This window comes from Octopus sinensis, linkage group LG20, assembly GCF_006345805.1.
Source record: "Octopus sinensis linkage group LG20, ASM634580v1, whole genome shotgun sequence".
Taxonomy (NCBI): domain Eukaryota; kingdom Metazoa; phylum Mollusca; class Cephalopoda; order Octopoda; family Octopodidae; genus Octopus; species Octopus sinensis.
In genome coordinates, this window is record NC_043016.1 from 817,067 (window position 1) to 837,816 (window position 20,750).

General features: G+C 33.3%; 1 pseudogene; it reads right to left on the minus strand.

The window, feature by feature from the left end:
- Window positions 1–742: 742 nt before the first annotated feature.
- On the minus strand, window positions 743–861 carry LOC115222702 (annotated as a pseudogene).
- Between the last annotated feature and the right edge of the window lie 19,889 nt (window positions 862–20,750).

Below are 20,750 nucleotides of genomic sequence, written 5' to 3' on the forward strand. Positions count from 1 at the left end.
ATATATATATATATATATATATAATATATAATATATATATATATATATGGTGTAAGATATAAGTTAGTGGTAATGTAACCATCTAAAGGACAGATGTACACATAGGCACTACTGGCATTACCTCAGTATGTATGGTCCTTGTTATAAGATATACGGCAGTAGGTAATTTAAAAGGTAAAACCGTGGTTTAATATATATAAAGACGATAAGAAATGGAGATAAGAAATAACGGTGAGAAGTAGATTGTTGGTGTCATAAAGTCATCATTTAATTAAGATGAGAGTATACTTTCACTCTTTTACTTGTTTCAGCCATTTTACTGCGGCCATGCTGGAGCACCGCCTTTAGTGGATCGATCAAATCGACCCCAGACTTATTCTTTGGAAGCTTAGTACTTATTCTATCCGTCTCTTTTGCCATACCACTAAGTGACGGGGACATAAACACACCACCATCGGTTGTCAAGCGATGTTGAGGGGACAAACACTGACATACAAACATATACACATAAATATATATATATATATATATATATATATATATATATATATATATACATATAAACGACGGGTTTTTCCAATTTCCGTCTACCAAAGCCACTCACAAGGCTTTGGTTGGCCCGAGGCTATAGTAAAAGACACTTGCCCAAGGTGCCACGCAGTGGGACTAAACCCGGAACCATTTGGTTCGTAAGTAAGCTACTTACCACACAGTCACTCCTGTGCCTACAAGGATAGAAAGACGTTTACAGCACGTAGGTTTCCCAAGCGGTCACCCATCTAAGTACTCTCTAGGCTCAACGTTGCTTAACTTCGGTGATCGGACGAGAAGCGGTGTTTTCAAAGTGATATGGCCGTATGTTTACAACGGTAAACATACTCTCATCTTAATTAAATACTGACTATATATACATACATATATACATACATACATACATACATACACACATACATACATACATACATACATACATACATACATACATACATACATATATGCATGCATATATGCATGCATGCATACATGCACACATACATACATACATTCATACATACATACATACATACATGCATACTTGCATGCATGCATGCATACATACATGCATACATACATTCATATATACATACATACACACATACATACATACATGCATGCATGCATACATGCATACATACATACATACATACATGCATGCATACATGCATACATACATACATACATGCATACATGCATACATACATACATACATTCATACATACATACATAATTATCCCGTTCATGTAGACAAGCATGTCAGGGCATGGACCAATGTATACGAGAAATCGATCCCAAAACTTATTTTTTAAGCTTTTTTTCTCTTTTTGTCGGACCCTTTTTGAGGAACTACTAGCTTACATGGATTTTTATCACACCAACGTCGCTACCAAACAGTGGCAGAGGCAAAAAAAGCACAAAACAAACATAGGCGCAGGAGTAGCTGTGTGGTAAGTAGCTTGCTAACCAACCACATGTTTCCGGGTTCAGACCCACTGCGTGGCATCTTGGGCAAGTGTCTTCTGCTATAGCCCCGGGCCGACCAATGCCTTGTGAGTGGATTTGGTAGATGGATACTGTAAGAAGCCTGTCGTATATATGTATGTATATATATATATATTATATATATATATATGTATGTGTGTGTGTGTTTGTGTGTCTGTGTTTGTCCCCCTAGCATTGCTTGACAACCGATGCTGGTGTGATTACGTCCCCGTAACTTAGCGGTTCGGCAAAAGAGACCGATAGAATAAGTACTGGTCTTACAAAGAATAAGTTCCGGGGTCGATTTGCTCGACTAAAGGTGGTGCTCCAGCATGGCCGCAGTCAAATGACTGAAACAAGTAAAAGAGAATATATAGATGCATACATTTACATGCGACGGGTTTTATTCAGTTTCCGTCTATTAAATCCACACACACGGTTTCTGTCGGCCAAAGGTGCTATGAAAGGTACTGAAACCGGAACTACGTGGTTATGAAACACACTTCTAACCACACAGCCACACCACACATGCAATAGGAAAATTGCATTTTTTACGAATTTTTACGAATTTTACGAATTTTCTAGACAATGTCGATTTTAATTATTTTCTTGTTTTAATAAAATTTATGCTAACTAATTAATAAACAGTTTTCTGCATTACAGAAGATAGATGACGTCAAATGGTGTGTTCGCTGTTCTCCCCAAAGCAAGTTGTTAGTCAATCCTTTGATGACGTCAATACTTTGTTTGAAAATTCCACTGTTTAGTTTTGTCAAAGATTTTATTGAATATTTCGTAACATCGCATTAAGGTTTTAAATGTTATTAAGGGACCTGTTACATGTTTACACATGTTAATATTGCTTCTTAAATGTTAGTTTATATGTTTTAGAAAACTTATTATTTTAATTATCTTCAGTTTTATCAGAACAAAGGTTAGGTGGAAAAGCTGGGAATTTCGGGGTGTTGTTTGTTGCAGTTATGGTCACTCGAAGGAATCTGTCTAGCGTTAAGGTTTCACATCTTTTATCTACAAATAGTGAGTCTGATTTTCAAAAGTAGTCTTGTTTGTCTAGGGTAATTCTCGTTACAGCCTGTACACACAAATCATAGATCTCCATTATATGTGTGCGTGTATGTGTGTGTGTGCATGCATATATGCATATATACAAGTGCGTGTGTGTATATATATGTATGTATATATATATATATGTATGTATATATATATATATATAATATATATATATATATATATATATAAGGATAAGATCGTTAATTTAAAATAAAATAACGATTTTATCAAGTGGCCAGCATGGAAAAAATAACCTTCAAAGGTAATAATTATTAAAATTATAAATTAGGGTATCATGCTGAAAATAGATGAAACTAGTAAAAAATTACTGGATAATTCTAGATCCCGGATTTCTGACTTTGAATTTAGGAATGCTTTGCCTCGTCAGTAGAATACACACAGAAGATAAACATAAATACATATATATGTAAATACAACATATGAATATTTACATATACGAACGTATACCCACATATATATGCATGTATGCCTCATGCCCAGTTCAAAATGCCCGCCGTTTAATTCCATGTGAGACAAGATGAAACTAGTAAAAAATTACTGGATAATTCTAGATCCCGGATATTTGTATGTTGTATTTGTATATGTATTTATGTTTCTTTTCTGTGTGTATTCTACTGACGAGGCAAACCATTCCAAAATGCAAAGTCAGAAATCCGGGATCTAGAATTATCCAGTAATTTTTTACTAGTTTCATCTTGTCTCTTGGTCTTTTCTCCGTGTTGATATATGGACAATTAAGGTGGTTTTAGAATCAGATCATGGCTGCTATTTTCAGAATGGTGGTACCTTGTAGATATCCTAATTTATAATTTTAATGATATATATATATATATATATTATATATATATATATATATATTATATATATATATATATATATTACTTGTTTCAATCATTAGACTGCGACCATGCTGGGGCGCCGCCTTCAAGACGTTTTTGACGAGCGAATCGACCCCCAGATGGATATAAAAACAGAATAAGTAAGAGAGCAAGAGGATTTCTTCCAGGCGTTAATTCGTCATTCCCGTGTTTGGCCGAAAAGCTTAATTTATTGCGTCTATCATTTCAAATTACATTTGTTTACTTTCGTACTTCCACCCTGTATTGTTTTGTTAGCTCTAGCCCTAATTTTACGCAAATCTTGCGGGTGCATCCGAAATACGAAGTTCCCAGTGTTATCGTTAAAGGCACGAAACTGGGTATTAGTATTTTTGGTCGATAACTGAGGAAGGATTAGGGTCTAAAAACTTTCACCCGTACTAGTCTCGTGTACATCAGCACTTGTAAATGCTGTCGCCGATTCACAAGCACTCGACGGACTTGTAGGTTTCTTTTTAACATAGAATCATATCTAGATGTGTTTGCTTAGTAGAAGCTTTATTTCGTTCTCTATAGAAGCACTATTTATTGTAGTAGAAAGCTTTGCACTTCATCTAAAATTTGGGTCTTGTGCTTCAAAAATAAAACTCGTAAACCTGATATCTCGTAAACCGATTCCTCCTAAAGTGAGGTATTATTGTATATGTCTATATATATATTATTTGTGTGTATACACACATGTGCACTCAGATTCAAACCAAATGAGACAATTTCTCCATTGTTGCTTGAACTGCTAAAAATAAGAATCAAATCTCCCTCAATGTCACAAGAAATGGAAGGACATATTGGATATAAAGAAAACAAAGATTATGTTTTTAGCTGGAATATTATATACCATAGATCTACTTGATCATGTTTACTGTAGAGCTAAACAACAACACCATGTACAGACACAATAATTACAATATTCACTCACACACAGACACATTCACACACATACATACACACTTAAGAATAGCAATATGCGTAAACATACATATTAACGATTAGTCAAACTCTTTCTGTTGTTTTCTTCTCTCTGTCTTTCTGTATGTCTTTTTTTGTCTGTCTGTGTCTCTCTGTATCTCTGTCTGTTTCTCACTCATTCCTTGTTGCTTTCTCTTTTTCTCTCTCTTTCTCTCCCTCTTTCCCTCTCTCACTTTCTCTCTCTCTCTCACACATATACACAGATATTACACAAGCAGCTTTTAAACTAAAATTATCCGGAAACAACCGAAATATAGCCAGACATAAAGAGATTGTCGTCTGCTAATTGCTTAGATTCACATCACTTATGCTTTGCGAAGACAACTAAATTCAACATTGCACATGAAGTACCTTGTTAAATTCATTGAAAAATATTCATTTCTTTTTTCCCGACTTATAAAATTGTACTTATCCTGTCATCTATCTCGAAGCGAGTAAGACAGATTCCTTAACAGGAAATTCGTATTGTTTATACAGTTTTCAGTCTTTGGTATTCACATTATCAATCACCAATCTCTCAGTGAAGAAGCCATCTAAAGTTTAAACTGAAGGTAAAGTACTTTATTAAATTCATCAAAAAATATTCAGCACAACCAAATTAACTTATCTTTTTCAAAAGTTATGGGCGACGGTACTGCTTATTTAGAACTGTGTCACTCTTTTTCAATAATACCACAAATTACCGAGAGGAGTTTGCACAGCGCATATGCAATAAATGGTGACATTTTTTTTTTATCCCTAACAGCTCAATGCGGGAATATCAAGTATACACGAGTAGGGATGGAACATACGGCGAGCGATGATGTTGAATTGGCTGCCATTAGTGAATTGTACAATGTAGCAATTCAGGTTCATCGCAAAATTGACGATGAAAATTTTCTTCTTCGGTTCGCCATATGTGGTCGAACGGGAAGGAAGACAACTATTTTGTATAGAGGTCATATTGACAAGGACTAATATGATGTTCTCTTTCCCATTAACAATCATGAACATAAGAGAAATTTTAAGGGATAAGAAATATTACAAGACAGCGAAAAACAGAATGAGGATTCAAAATATAATTGCGTTTAATACAAAAAAAAATATTAGAAGAAAGTGGAAAAAAATATATGGTTCCAAAAGTGAGCGAATATGAGAGGAGGACAAAAGAACAAGAAAGTAATAGAGATAGAGAAACAGGATTCCAGAGAAAGAAGGACATTCTAAAAATAACAAAGCATAGGTAAAAAGAAATAAGATTGCAAGAAAAGAAAGAGAAAAAGATAGAAGAAATAGAGCATGGGAGATAGATAGATAGATAGAGAGAGAGAGAGAGAGAGAGAAAATGGGGAGAAAATGTGTAGAAAAAGTATGGACGGAATCTATAGCGATTACTTACGATCCTAATCATGATTGTACATTTGAAGACATATTCCAATGCTTTATGTGTAAAACATGTAACAAACGCGATGCTAGAAAGTGGGACAAGGCATCATTAGGTATGTTGTGTTCTAATAGTAATGTCCATTTTACCAAAAATTGAGCCAGAATGATTTATAAAAAAATCTTCATTTGAATACCACTTCAAAATCAAAACATTTTAACAATATTCGAACATGCAACTGTTTTCCAAATTCAATAATTTGGAGTTAAAAATCTTAAGAGAAATAAGCAATTTATGTCGAAATTTGAAGTGCAAGGAATAGATTTATCACAGTTCTGATTCCCTTAATAATCTTTTACAGAATAAAGATTCATAATTTTTTACGGATATTTATATCATAAAGGTTCGAAACGAAGCACAATGTCCGCAACTAGGACTGACCAGACACAAGAACTGAACTTATTTTAAATCTGCAAGAAATGCTTAATCAAATGAAACTTTCATTAGAAGTTCTCGATATGCTTTAGAACGTCCTTGAACTCTGGAAGTTCGAAGTTTACACAGAAGTCAATACAAAACCATTTAGAGAACATATCTCCTCATCTAATGTTCCTACGTATGAAGAAGTAGCAAAATCATCGTGTATATGTTTCTTTACAATATTCTTTGCTTTTTGTTAACGGAGATGTTAGATATCACTTTCATACACCACAAAGTGGCTGAATCACTTCCAGCAAACTGTATTCTTTGTAGATTATTACGGCTATCGACTGATGATTTGCTGTAATTTGTTTTATTACTGCCATGATCTTTTTCACCAAAATTTTTTAAATTAGAATTCATGATGAAACCTACACTGTACCTATTTCTTTACTACCCACAAGTAGCTAAACACAGAAGGGACAAACAAGGACAGACAAACGGATTAAGTCGATTACATCGACCCCAGTGTGTAACTGTCACTTAATTTATCGACCTCGAAAGGATGAAAGGCAAAGTCGACCTCGGCGGAATTTGAACTCAGAACGTAACGGCAGACGAAATACGGCTACACATTTCGCCATTAGCTGCAATTGCAAACAGAGTTGTTTCTCTGAGTGGGGAAAAAATCGCATAAATAGGAACTAGAAAGAGTCCTTTCTTTAAGAGAGGGAAATTTTTCTTGATACTCGTCACAAATCTGTTACTTGCGAAAATGCAACAAAAGAAAATAAGTAGTTTTGGTTATTGCATCAACAAGTTGTTTTCTCTAGTTTCCTTACTTTCAGAAGAAAAAGCAGCCCATTCTACTTCCAAATTATGCCAAAGACATATTTTTCAATAGCTACTGTAAATTTGTGTCAATATACAACGACGTTAATGATATAATCATTGTTGGCCTCTATAAGCTACCTCACGCACCTATACTGTATTTTTAAGAGTCGATCAACAAAGTCAAGTCCTTTCTCGAAAAATACAACTCTAGGAAGTTAATAATGGTGGGTGATTTTAACCTTCCTTATGTGAAGCGGCCTACAAATAATCCGAAGAAGGTAACTTCTTCCCAACACCAAACAAGCGCAACAAAAGAATTGTTATTTGATTTAATGGATGACAATTTATCCTAACCCATCTAGCGCTTCAGCCAACAAGACAAGACAAAGTATCTTGCACCGGATATTAACAAACCACTCTAGCTCCATCAATCACATTTCAATCGAAAATAACTTCTCTTTGAACACGAGTTTGCAACCTTAGTTTCCGGCATGTGAAAGCTAAACCATTCGCTCCCGCCCCAGTTCAACTGTTGGACGACGTCGGTCTTCACAAAGTAGATTCGAGAGTAATTAGAAAATATCTGACATTTATCGACTAGTTCTTCACTTACAGTTCCTCTCATATTGAAGCAGCATGGCAGATGTTTGAGAACCTATACATGCTCAAAACACGCTCCTACGAAACTCTCAAGTACAAACACAAGTAGTTCACAGAAAATATAAAAAAGCGCTTATCGGGAGAATCAAAAGATTTAATTTTAAAACTCAACAAGTTAAAATACTGCCGGCGGTAGCATCCACACTCAATAGCAATGAAAATACTTGAGGTGGTAAAATGTCATGTGTAGAACAGTACGAAAATGTACATCAATTATCAAAGGGCTGCAGAAGAAAACTGTGCTATTAAAAAAGATCAAACAAAAGTGTTCTATTCATATGCCAATAAACATAGGACCACTATCTCACCCGTTGGTCCACTGATTGATGATAACAACATTCTCCACTATGAAGCTAAAGAAATAGCAGAGGTCCTACAGAAACAATATTGCTCTGTATTTAGTGATTTCACTTGAGCTGACTTATGATATTCTAACTAACTCTATCCCCAACATATTTCTGACATATATTTCACTGCTTTAGACATCATCGGAAAAATATATGAAACCTAGTATTATTCCGCAGTAGATCCTGATAGGTTCCCGCTAGCGTCGTAAAGGAATGCAGACATCAACTTACATCGCCTCTAAACAGCCTTCGGAAAAAAGATTCATATATAGGCTACATACAAAAACTATTGTTTCAATCTGTCATCTCAGTTTTCGAAAAGAGAACAGATCACTTATAGCAACCCAATTACACTCATCTTCCACATTATCAAAGTGTTTGAAATGGCGTTGAGATCAAGAATAACTTGCTTCTTGGAGAGTAACAGTACCGTAAATTCCAACCAGCAGACCTTTCCTTGCAATTGAGACTGCCTAACACAGTTTTTATATAGTTTTATATAGCGCTGATAATACCATTAAAGTTTTGGTGACGGGCTCGAATACTAATGTTATATATCTTGATTTCAGCAACGCCTACAACTAAGTCAACCACATCATTCTCCTTTTCAAACTGTTCGATTTTGGGATCCGGTGTCCCAAAAACAAATAAAATAAATTCTTCCCAAATAATTCAAAATTACAATTCTCGGAAAAAATAGATTCCAAAATTTAAAAAACGGCAGGAACTTAGCTGCCAACCCAATATATATATATATATATTATATATATATATATATATATATATATATAATATATATATATTAGAGAGAGAGAGAGAGAGAGAGAGGAGAGAGAGAGAGAGAGAGAGAGAGAGGAGAGAGAGAGAGACATATAGACATGACAGAAGTAAATAAGCACCCAATAAAACATGTGTTATGTTTATTCTAACTTGTAAAGGTTTATATTTTTTATTAATTGACATTTTTATGCCTTAGGTTTTCTATGTTTAATCATGCCATATACAAAAGAAGCCTTGGAACTGTCTGAATTTCAAAGAGGCGGTATTTGGTTCATTATGTTCCTACAGTTAATTGAGTGATTATGCAATTCCCCAGAGAGGAGAAGGAATCCACATTAACTTGCCTAGATCAACCAAGGCCGTCTGACAAGACCCTTGTCTTAGCTAAGAGAAGTGTATAGGATAGTCCCAGAACAGTTGTCTGCTGTCTCCAGAAACTTGGTTACTATGGCAATGCAACAACAAGGAAGCCACTTCTTCGACCAGCCAACATCAAGTGGAGGAAAGATTAGGTCAGTGATATGGTGGAGAGGCCACTAGTATTTTGGGACACAGTCATATTCTTTGATGAGTCCACATTTGTTGTATTTTCTGACAGTGGCCGAGTGCGGATCTGGAGAATCTGTGATCAAGAATTTGATGTGAAGAGATTGCAACCAACAATGAAACGCGGCGGCTATTCTATGATGGTCTGGGGAGCAATTTAATGCAATGGTTGATCAGAGCTGGTGAAGTTGAGGGAAATATAAACTCAAATAAATGTATCCATATTACTGAAACGACTCGTTCCTATCTTCTCCAGTAATGAAATGATTAAAGAAGACTATTTATGGAAGGTGGGGCTCTTTGATATATGGCTAAAATGACCCAAGACTTGTTGGATGAGATTGGCATTAAACAGCTTCCATGGCCAACCCACTCATCAGATATGAGCCCTATTGAACACCTCTGGGGTATAATGGACAGGATACGTCACAAAAACAGCAAGAAAGCATCTTCAAAGCCAGATCTTTTGAGTTTACTGCATAAAACCTGGCAAAACATTCCGTGAGTATTACTCAAAAATGAAAATAATCCTGACATCTCATTTTACCAGATATATTTAGCAAAATTGCATCATAATATCTTGAAATACTAAATAGTAAATTCCCCCCCCCCAAAAAAAAACATTGCCATTGGCTTCAACCACGACATCCAGAACACTTCTGAATCTCCTGTAATTCTTCTGGACAGTTTCCGTCTTTAAAATGGTGAATACTGCCATAATCCTTACCTTCAATTCATCTTTGAGGTTACAAAGAGTTTTGGTGGTCCTTCGCTCAACTGCATCCCACACATAATAACCAAGGTGGTTGCAGTCTGGGGAGATAGGGGTGATGTGGTCGCACAAATTCTCTGACCGCCATGACTGGGTTCTCTTTCTTGTGTGGCATGGGGCAGAGTCCTGTTGCGAGACATAGGGTCTCCCAGCAGCCACCCTCTTGACCCAGCGCAGCTCTACCTTCTTCAGGCACTATGTAGGCCTCCGTGTTGATTCTGAATCCTTGTTGGATGATAAATGCAGGTATAACTTGGCCATCACTAGTGCTCAGGCCAAACACCATGTTGTTTGATTTTTATCACTCTCGGTACATGTTTTGGCGACACGGCAAGCCAACAGCTGTTCTCTGTCTCCAACATCTGTTCATTTTGGAACTACTGCCGCGAATGCTAAGCAATGCAGTATATCTCTTCCAAATTTCTGACAGAGTGTATTATGTCATTGTGCTGTTTTTCTCACAGGTGGTACCCAACTGTCCCTACTATACTGTGTAGTCGACAAATCAAAAACAAACAATGCGCATGCACGAAACTAAAATTATAAGATAGTGACAATTTATCCATTGCACCCAGTATATATACATATATATATATATATGTATATATATATATATATATATATATATATATATATATATTATATATATATATATATATATATATATATATAATATATATAGATATATGATCCTACACACACGCGTATATATATTTCATTGCATATAACTATGGTTTTGACCAACGCACACATACATATATAGAAAGATATAATACCCTTATCAGAGGCTGAAAAGGGTCATTTACTTCAAAGGTGAGTTACATAAAATACAAAAGAAGGTGGAAGATTTTAAATATCTAATTAATTTTGCTGTTTAATTTTTATCTGTTCTACATATATGTACGTAAGTATGTAGATTTGTACGTATATGTGTGCATGTGTGCCTGTGTGAGTGCATCGCACTTTCATACACCAGTATGTGCGCTACATTACTCTTTATATAAACGTGTGTGTGTGTGTATGTGTGTGTGTGCGTGTGTGTATATATATATGTTTATATAAATATATATATAAACAGTTGTGGCTATTTAAATTGCTTAAACCTATATTTTCTTAAGTGTGGACATCTTAGAGCTTGTTCCTGTCTTGTGTTTATAACAGTAAATTTAAAACTGGAAATTTGGTACATTTCTTCTGTTATCGCCTATTCCATAAGGATTTACCTAACTATTTATTTCATATATATATATATATATATATATATATATCATCTTTAATCTGTTCTAGTTGTTTGACTGCGGACATGCTGGGGCCCCGCCTTGAACATTCAGTTAAATGAATCGACGTGAGTACTTAATTTTAACTTATTCTATCGTTTTCTGTTGCCGAAAAACTAAGTTATGAGGATGCAAACACACTTACACAGGCTGTCGAGCGGGATGGGGGAGGGTCAAACACAGACAGAAAGACGCACACACGCACACACACGCGCATACACATATACGGTGCACTTCTTTCTATTCCCGTCAACCAAATACACTCACAAAGCTGTGGTCGCCCGAGGCTATTTCAGAGGGAACACTTGACGAAGCTGCAACGCAATGGGACCGAATCTGGGAATGTGGCTGAGAAATAAACTTCTTCACCCGTGGTTGTAATATATTTATTCAGATTTCAATTAATTTTAGAAGTTTTATTTACATGCTGTTGTATTATGTACATTATTTATTCAGAGGTATTTTACTTATTGTGGGTTTATACCCTTAAAATTATTGTGATAATTATTATTATAATCATTACTGTAACGAATAGTTGTGGTTACTTAAATTGCTTAAACATATATTTTCTTAAGTGTGGACATCTTAGGGCTTTTTCCTGTCTTGTGTTTATAATAGAAAATTTAAAACTGGAAATTTGGTACATTACTTCTACACAAGGTCTACATCTGTTATCGCCTATTCTATAAGGATTTGCCTAACTAATTCTTTCTCAAGCAATAGAATATACTTTGTTACTATCTTTTAGTGCCCAATTTAGTTTACTAAGGGTAGTAGTATTCATTTTGTTTCTATTTCTAAAGAAATTTAAAAGATTGGCAATTTTTGGATTAATATAACGTGAGCTAGCTCGAATATAGAAGTTCTCCCAGCTCCGATATAGAAGTACTCCCTATTCTAGGAGATAAGCTTACATCTGCATATAATACTTTATATTTACAGTTAGAGTTAAGCGAACAAACGCTGTTCCTTGCATAATCGCATTTGATAGTTCTACTACTTCTGCTTCAGTTTCACTAGAAATTATTTCTAAAATTTCCTGTCTATATTTCTAAGCCATTACTCTTTCCCACATAGACAACATTCTGAGTACTGCGCTTTCTAGGATTCACACCCCCACGTCCAGGCTAATACAGGAGTTTGTTCAGATAGTTTGCATTGTATTGATTGTCAAACCATAGCTCCTATCCTGATACCTAGTTGGGTTACATATGGTTTCTTCATTCAAGTTGACATTGTTGCTATTTATTGATCTATAACTATTATTCTGGTTATTATTGTTGTTATTGTTAATATGGAAACTGTTTAATCTACTAGTGTCATGTGCCGCTGCTATTTGTGCTAATAGAAAATGCTAATCTAACCCTATATTTATTAAATAATCTATAGTATTTAATGCCTTTTGGACACATATGTATATGTGTGTATGTATATATGTATACAGTCACACATAAATACATACATACAAACATACATACTACATATATATATATATATATATTATATTATATATATGTATCTATGTATATATCTATATATATATAGATATATATATATATATCTATATATCATATATATATATATATATACCTCTAATATAGGATAGAATTTTTTTCGAAAAATTCTATCAATGGCCAGCATATTAAAAATACCTTTAAAGGTTAATTTTTAAACAATATATAAGGGCAAAAGAAAAAATTTTTGGCATTAGAAATTTTTCTTTTGCCCTTACTTATAAATTGTATATATATATATATATACATATATATTTGTGGGTGTATATACCCATGCCACTGATGCACTAGCTTTTGTAGCTAGTGGGTTTTAAGACAGAATTACATTCCTAAGGCTACCATATTCATCAAAACGCACTGCCGTAACGATATCTGCTTTGTCCTTTGATGTAAAAGGACAAATAGATAGGTTCTTTAGATCAGTTAATAAACACTCTTTTTTTTTTTTTCTGGTGCATAAAAGCACATCATAGCCATCGGCAGCAACATTCAATCATTGCTACTTCCGCTGCTAGGACTAGCAAATTACATGAATATTTTACCTGCCGCTATTAATAATGCTTATGTTGCTCTTTATAATTTTTGTGATAAGCGCTCTGGCTTTTAGCGATATCAGTGTCGTCTCATTTGACTCTGTATATCTATGTATATAGCTAACGCAGCAGTTAAACGCTATTTCCATTACCGAGGTATTTATCATTGACAAGGCGGGTACAGCCCGATATTATATGATCATGCACTCCTGGCATAACAATATTATGATGTGCTTTTAAAAGATAGCTATGATGTGCTTTTATACACCAAAAAATCATATGAGAGTTTTTATCTCTCAGTAAATTTCTGAATATTTGTGTGTTCTAGAGCAGCATCCACTAAGGAGCGCAGAACAGAAATTCGTGAATATTTTACTTTATCTTTAGCGTTTACCTATTTCAGTCACTTAACTGTGGCCATGCAAGAGCAACGCCTTGAATGTTGTTTTTTTTAGTAGAACAAATGGATCCAAGACTAATTTACTTATTAATCCTAGTACTTATTTTAGCGGTCTCTTTCACGGAATTGCTAAGTTGCGGGGACGTTTGGCAAGCGGTGTTGGGGGACAAACACAATCACAAAGACACACATACATATGGTGCAGGAGTGGCTGTGTGGTACGAAGCTTGCTTCCCAACCACATGGTTCCGTGTTCAGTCCCACTGTGTGACACCTTGGACAAGTGTCTTCTACTATAGTCTCGGGCCGACCAGAGTATATTTGGTAGACGGAAACTGAAAGTAACCCGTCGTGTATATATATATATATATATATATGTTTGTGCGTGTGTGTGTGTGTGTGTGTGTGCTGTGTGTGTGTGTGTGGTGTGTGTGTGTTGTGTCTGTGTGTGTGTGTCTGGTGTGGTGTGTTGGATGTGTGTGTGTGGTGTATGTGTGTGTGCTGTTTGGTGTGTGGCGTTTGGTATGTTTGTATGCATTTGTGTGTACGTGTTTTTCCCCCCACCATGGCTTGACAACCGATAGTTTGTGTGTTTACGTCCCCATAACGTAGCGGTGTGTTCGGTTAGAATAAGTACTTGACTTACAAAGAATAAGACCTGGGGCTCGATTTGTTCGACTAAAGATGGTACTTCAGCATGATCGAAATCAAAGTAAGACAAAGGAATATATATATATAGACGGGATTCTTTCAGTTTCCATCTACCAAATCCACTTACAATTCTTTGATCAGCCTGAGGCTATAGTAGAAAGCACTTGCCCAAGATGTCACGCGGTGAGACTGAACCCGAAACCGTGTGGTTGGGTAGCAAGCTTCTTACCACACAGCCATGTTTGTGTGTGTATGTGTGTGTACTTATTCATATAATGTGTATATATGTATATGAGCGCATGTTTACGTAACGTGAGAATGTCTGTTTAAATCTAACGTATATGTGTGCATATGGGATATGGGTGTTTGTGCTCGTGTCGCATGTATCTTAGTACATTTGCACGTCTGTGAGTGAGGATTTGTATGTGTGTTTGTTATTTAGTGAATATGCAAAGGTATTTGTATATGTTTGCGTTTGTATGTGTTAGTGTGCACAAAGCAATGAGAAACCTGAAAAAATTAGTGATTAAAGATTGTTTAAGATATTTTATTCGACTTAAAAGTTATGAACAATTTTCGAAAAAGGGAAAGAAAAAATAAAACAGGATAAAAAAAATGTTTAGATTAACTGAAAACTTGTTAGCTATACAGCTAGAATTGTCTTTTAAAATCTCAAATGCAAAGACATTTTTATTTATATTTTTTCTTACAATTTTTTTTTTCGTTTTCAATATAAACAACAAACAAAAGAAAACATGACGTAACGCGGATTTTGGAAACCCATAATTTAAGGGAGAATTTGAAAATTTCATCCTCACCTCCTTAGTTATTTCTTATTAGACAAACAATACTGTATCTTGAAAATCTTATTTAATTATTATAGAGCTTCTCTTTGGATATGTTTGTTAGGAAAAACATTTGTAGAACGCCAACGCATTATAGGTTTTTTTAATTTTCCCTTTTTTATGCTTCTTATTGAATTTATAATGAAAAACCTTTTAGCTAATAAATACCTGCTCAACATTGCATCGTCTTTTTTGTGGTATAAAATATTTACTGTAAATTTAGTAAGCATAAATTTTGCAGGATTATAGGAGAGGGATCAATGCTGTATGTTTTTTTTTAATGTTTTACAAAACCCCATTTAGTTTTCCATGATAATTTTCAAAAAAAAAAAAAGACGATAAAGAAAAATTAGAAAACAAAACAAAAGTCAGAAAAAAACATAATAAAATTATTTGAAACAACGAAATTCCTGAAGAGAAGTAAATGGTTAATTAATTTAGATTCGATTCCGATCTTAGGATTATTCAAGACTGCGTTTAGGAAGAACACTGAAAAAAAGAATGGAACATAAGAAAAAAGTTTATATATAAAACATGCGTTATTTAACTTAAAATCGGTGAACATTTTGATTTTTCAAAGATAAATTTTAGATTTGAGATGAGAAATTGCTAAAATAACATGGGTATACAGTATTGAACAAAAAAGAATATTATTTTGATATACATCTATGTAAATGCGCACACACATACACATACTAAGTACATATATATATGTCTGTTATGTATGTTTGTTATGTATGTGTATGTAGATACATATGTATGTATTATGTGTATATATGTATATATATATGTGTGTGTGTGAGAGTGTGTTTGCATGCATCTATGTATCATATATTTTACAATATATATATATATATATATATATATATATATATAGTGTGCATACACATGCACGCACGTCCAAACGTACATATATTGTATGTGCGTATGGGCATACTTTTATTTAAATATGAGTTTAAAATTTTATTTCTGTCATTATTGAAATAAGGAGATCCAACTGGGAGGTTTTTCAAAGATAAACCGTCTGTGTATATGGAAAATAGTGTTATTATGTGTATACTGGAAATACATACACACACACACACACACACATATATATATGTGTGTGTGTGTGTGTGTGTGTGTGTTTATTGGAAATAGGAAAACTAAGGAGCGCAGAACAGAAAACCATGAGTGTGAATCCTTGAGAGGGGAGATTTAAGTGAGAAATCAAACAAACCAGTTACATTAATTATTTAGTCGAAGGCTTAAAACATAAATGATAGCTTGATTATGTTAGGAAATTATTTGTATTTGGGAAGTGAGGTGTCCAATATTAAAGATTAAATCCTTTAGAAATTTACAAAATTGTTTTACAAAATTTACCGAGAGTAAGTTTAATAGATTATTGGATGTAATACGCAATAGATTTATATCTTCTAGAATTTAGATATGAGCTTGGAAGCTTTTATCTAAAAACTATAAACCATATGTAACTTTATTTATTTTAAATTTCATAATTTTACCTCAGCTTTCATCTAAAAAGGGAATGAAAACTTATATTTTCAATACTTATACTAACATTATCTTAATTCCCTCCTTTCAAAGTCTTATAATCACGATTTTCTTCTCCTTCTTCCGTTCGTTTTTTTTTTTATTTCAAGATACATATAAATTTGTTTGCAAGGTATTTCATTCATAATGTCTGACAGTTTAAAAAAAAATGGAAATGTCTGTGTATAAGCAAACTATACTATAGAAAAGTATTGAACTCTATATTTAGATTGTGGCCAACCTTGCTCCAACAAATCAACACACCCTTATATTCATGCACACACGCACACACACACACACACACACACACACACGCGCGCGCGCGCGCGCACACACGCACACACATAATAAGGTAGTTTTGGGGAAGCATTTTGAGGTATAAGTTTAATGAAGTTATACCTAAGCAACAACTTTTTTCCAACTACCGCTTTTTTCGAATGTCTTGAAGAAGTGGTCTTCCTCTAGAAATACGAGATAGAACTGCAACTTTGATGTGTTTGTGTGTATGTGTGTGTGTGTGAGTGTATATGTATGTGCATATATATACATGCATATATACATACATACATATAGATATATATTTATATATATATGCATACATGTGTAAATGTATATTTGTATGTACATGCAGGAATATATTTCTATAATACATGTGTGTAAGGTGTGTATGTACATTTGTCTGAGTGTATGTGTTATGTGTTCTTGTTTATCATAACCTGTCTGTATTCGATATACATAAATGTGATATGTATGTGTCTTTGTACATGCTTTTCTCAGTGTGTGTGCGCGCGTGCGATAATATGCATATATTTTTATTCCATAAACTATTATTCAGTGATAATAATAATTAATTATAAGGTTGTAGATATTTAAATAGAAATTCTGAGTAAAAAAATAATCAACAGCAAATTATAAATAAAATTTCCACTTGACAAGAGTTTGTTTATTTAAATCTGGTAATAACTTCTATTAATCCTCACTATGTTATCCCTGCATTGGTAATACGTTCTATATTACGACTGCTTTTTTTACTCCCTATAGTATCAGTCTTTTATTTCATAAACCAGTAAAAGAGTGTCTTATGTTCGTTTAAAAAAAAGAGTCCTTTTTCTTTTCATTTACAATACTGTTCTTTTCAAATATATTTTTCTTCTTGAAAATACAAAAAGAAAAAAATCAAAAACAAAAAAGAAACGTTAATGTTCATTAGCATGTCAGGTGTGAAAAAGATAATCCAACAAAGGTAACGATGAAAGAAATATTGAAAGTAAATTAAAGGGAAAAAACAATAAAAAACTAAAAAGCAACAATTACAAATCCCACCCATTACAATTTACTGCATACATTTTTTTATACTTCCATCAAACATTATGAACAAAATATGAAAGAGAAGAACTAAACTAAATTATGATATAAAAAGGAAAATTGAAAACACAATGTCGGGCACGAAAACAAAAGAAAAAAAGAAGAAAACTACAATAATTTTTTTTTCTACAATAGGCACAAGACCTGAAATTTTGGGCAAAGAGGGTTAGTCGGTTCATCGACCCCGGTGCTCAACTGGTACTTATTTTATCTATCCCGAAAGGATGAAAGGCAAAGTAGACCTTGGCGGATTTTGAAATCAGAACGAAAAGACCTGCAAAATGCTGTGATGCATTTTCTTCGGCGTGCTAACGATTTTATCAGCTCACCGCCTAAAAAATAATAACAAATGAAAGATTAACATTTTCTTTTTTTTTTTTACTGTTAAACAATGTCAAGTTGGCAATATACAAAAAGTAAAGAAACAAGATGAAAATGGTTAAGCGATCAAAATCCACCAAAATTCATCTAAGACAAAATAGAAGCCATCCATCGAGATGGTTCGGGAGATTTGTAACGTGGAGAAGAACTGGACACATATTTTTTTTCATTGTTCTTGTATGTTTTATTTGTTTTTAACACTTCTTTTGAAACGCTCACAAAATTGTCTTGACAAAAAAAAAAATCAAATTAAAAATTTTTTTAAAATGTCTGTATATATTTGAAGGATTGCGATTTGCCAACTCAACTAAATAAAACGGAAATAATATTACAGAATAATGGTAATTACATTATGTAAAATGTCAAAATTTTCAAAACCGGCAATACGAACAACAGTACAATCTTATTGAAAATAACAAACAAGCATACATACATTGAAACACACAAGAAGTTTTCTCCTCAATGTTGCTGTCACGTGATGTAATTTTGTTTGATTTTTCAATGAAATTATATCAACGAGATAATAAATGTTTAATTCTACATCAGTAAATATTCACAGTAAATAGTTGGATGTTTTTCTGTATCTCGAATAGCTGCTTCATTATTAATATTTTTTCTACCCACATATATAAAATATTTATGCGGAAAAGAAACATACATGCATTCATACATACATATACACGTACATTCATATGCACATATATATATGTGTGTGTGTGTGTATGTGTGTTTACATTCATACATATATACACACACAAACATTATATATACATACATACACATATACATATATACACATATAAACACATGTATTATATATATGCATATCGTATATAAGTGCATATATATGGTACATATATATTTTAGCATATACTTATACATAATGTATATATACGTATGTATACACACACATAACACCCAGATACAGCCATACACACACACATACCCGCACACATGTATATATATATATCAACAAATTAAGAATATTTAAGACATTCAGTAGAGTCAAATGCATTTAATTATATACTCAAATAGCGATAATACAGCGCCTAAAAGATAGTATTTCTCCATCGCCTTATTATTATCTAGCATCTCTGGATAGGAAATTTCAAGTCACATTGTATTATCATTAAACGGACTATATATTATATATGTACATAAATCTATATATATATATAATATTATATAATATATATATATATATAACTGTGTGTACGCGTGTGGTGAGGTGTATGTGGGGTGTGCATATATGTGTATATGTATGTTGCGCTTGTTGTGAATACTATGTGTGTGTACGAAATTGTACGCTTAAACGAATATACACACATATATAGGTGTGTATTTATGTATATATATAATATATATATATACGGGAATACACACATACACACATATATATTTATACATATATATTAATACATATATATGTATGTATGTATGTGTTTGCATGCGGATGGTTATAAAGGCAGACGTATATGTGGGGTAAATATAATTTATTTGTACATAAAGCAGTTCTGTCACACTAAAAAGGATACATCAACAATAATATTATACATCACTGTAACAGAACTATATACGGTAGAATCCTCATAAAAGACTTGTAATAATAAAAACGTGTCATCTACATCGAATCAGACGCACGTATAAACACTCAAAGATGTGTGCGTTTGTATGTGTTTTTGTATATATATATATTTATATATATATAGATAAAAACCATACATCGTTATGTACGTATACATAATATCTCTATGGTGTATATATACTCAAGAATGCATAAATACGCACACATTTATACATAATACGCATTCAAGTATATGCCTATTATATATATATATATATGTATATATATATATGTCTCCAAATATATATATGTGTACATATGTAGATGCAACGTGTGTATAACGATACAAGTACGTAAATGGTGATGTGTATAAATACACATAAATCATCTGCATATATGTATATATTACATAGATATTCAAGTCTATATAATATTATATATATATATAGATATATAGATATATTATATATATACACATATATGTATACTATACATACATATATATATATAC